This window comes from Hyperoodon ampullatus (genome assembly GCF_949752795.1).
Source record: "Hyperoodon ampullatus genome assembly, chromosome: 2".
Classification (NCBI taxonomy): domain Eukaryota; kingdom Metazoa; phylum Chordata; class Mammalia; order Artiodactyla; family Ziphiidae; genus Hyperoodon; species Hyperoodon ampullatus.
Genome location: NC_136915.1, coordinates 16847528 through 16849884, shown reverse-complemented (window position 1 = coordinate 16849884; position 2357 = coordinate 16847528).

The following is a 2357-nucleotide window of genomic DNA, read 5'->3' as shown; positions in this document are numbered from 1 at the left end:
ATATACATGCTTCTATTGGAATATGTCCATGGGAATCTGGGACTCAGCTTTAGGGTCCTAAAAAACACAGACAGCCCTGAACAATAGAGCACGTGCTGCTCTGAAATCACAGCCCTCAGAACGGCGGGACTGCAAAATGAAAGTGCTTTTATTTTAAACAAACATCCCAGCTTCTCTGCAGCCAAATGAGTGTCATTCTTCCAAGAGGGCATTGTTCAAATAATTTCTGGAATCCTTCTCTGCAAATTGCCTTCCCCAGTCTGTCTCCATGAAGTATAAGAACACTGGGCTTCGTCCTCCAGACAGTCCTCATTCTTTGACCCTCCCCAAACCGCATTCTCTAATGGGCTGACCCTTCTTGTGCCCTGGCTGAAATATCCCCTCCTCAGGGCTGCTCTGCCCATTCTCAGGCAAGCTCCACTCCTCCTGTGACTTGCCCCTGGGGCACCTTCTTCCACTTGGGTGACCCTTGTCATGAAGTACTAGAATCATTTAGATGTCATTTGCCACAGGTAGACAGAACCCTGTGAGGGCAGGGATTTTATGTCTTATTTACTATTGTATCCCCAGGGTCAGGTCCCAGCCCTGCAACACAGTAGGCACTCAATAAACAATTGCTAAATGAATGTAAAAGCCTGTTTGCAAAAATCAAATCCATCATCAAAGGACCCTTAATAAAAGGAACAGCTGGCATGTATCAAGAGCTTACTGAGGACCCAGCACTGGGCTCTCAATAGGGCATTAATTCCTTTGATCCACACGACAATGCTGTACGCTGGGAACTGTCATCCCTGATTTACAGATGAGGAAATTGAGACTCAGAGCAATGAAATCGCTTGCCCAAAGCCACACAGTTTGGAGGCTGTTCAACTCTGAAGTTCAAACTTTTAACCATTGTGCTATACCATTTTTTTCTTGTTAAATAGAAAAAAATATGTTGTGGAAATTTAAAAAATACAGACATGTACAAAGGAAAAAAACCACTAACCTAGATGCCCATCAAGCAGAAGTTTAACTGATGTTAACATCTTGGCCTATTTTCTTTCACCTTCCTTTCTTCTTTTTCTTTCTCCACTCCTCTTTATTGAGAGCATTCAGAAGAGTGTGCTGGAGGCTGCAGCAGCCATTTCTAAAGAAAGGCAGGGTGGAGTTTTGCATCACGCAGCAATGTTGGAAATACTTTCCTGTATTTCCTGGTTACTGCTCCCAGGATGGCAGCAGGTAGGTCTGGGTGTGTAATGGAAAAGCCAGCCTTACCGGACAGTAACCCCTGCAGATGCTCTGATCTCAGTAGAAAGGACTCCCAGGGAAGGGGTGAATTACCTGTCCACTTCCTGTGCCCCCAGCAACTTGCTTGCCTGGGAAAGAGGAAACCTACACCCTATTCGTACCCCAGCCACCAAAGCTCACCCCAAGGCCAACTCCTCCAGGGAGGACACCCAGAGCTGTCAGCCCCCTTTACAGGGCCAGCCTAGCTCCTTCCCTTATTCAGTCCTCACCTCCCTAATTGTACCTACAGACAGTCCCCTCCCTGACCCTCCTCACTCCCCAGAAGGCAGCATGCCCCCGGCAACTATGCCCACCCTGCACTTGGTACCCGCCTGGACCACAGTGTATATTTCTGTGCATTAGTCCTGTTTACACCTCTCTCTCCCCGTCAGACTGCAAGTTTCTCAAGGGCAGAGACTGTTTCTTATACATCTTTCTCTCTGCAGTATTTGGCATGTAAAAGAGACTCAGTAAATAAAGGCAGCCAGACATCAGCTGTGGGAGAATGGAAAAAACACTCAGAGTCAGACAGACCTGGTTCAAATTCCAGATCTGCCACATCACAGTGTGTGGCAAAGAGCAGGCACTGTTTCTAGACCATAGTGGGAGTAACAGGACCTGGATTCTGGTTTGAATTTTGCTGCAGTCCTAAAGCAAGTTACTCAACCAGGGCCCTGATCTGTAAGAAGGGGGAGATAGCTACTTTGCTGAGTCGTCAAGTACTTTAAATACAGAATAATCCACGCAAAAGTACTTGACACAGAGTAGGTCCTCATAGAGACATTTGCTATGCTGTCTAGACAAACTCACGCCTCCCCCTTTATACTTGGGGGTGACAGCATCCAGTGCCCGGGTCTAACTGAGCCCAAAATGACTCTAGAAATAGCCGTTGGCAGTAAGATCCAGCCCAGCGGCCTCCCATCTGGAGAAGGCAGGGGCAAGAAGCCAAAAAACTCAGCTCTCCACACCAGCTACACAGGTCCAAAGTGCCTGTTTCCTTTCCCAGAAGAAAGAATCCAGGTCTTTCTATAGACAAATCACCCTGCCCCTCCTAAGAGCTACAGCAAGGATTGAGACAGAGAAAAACG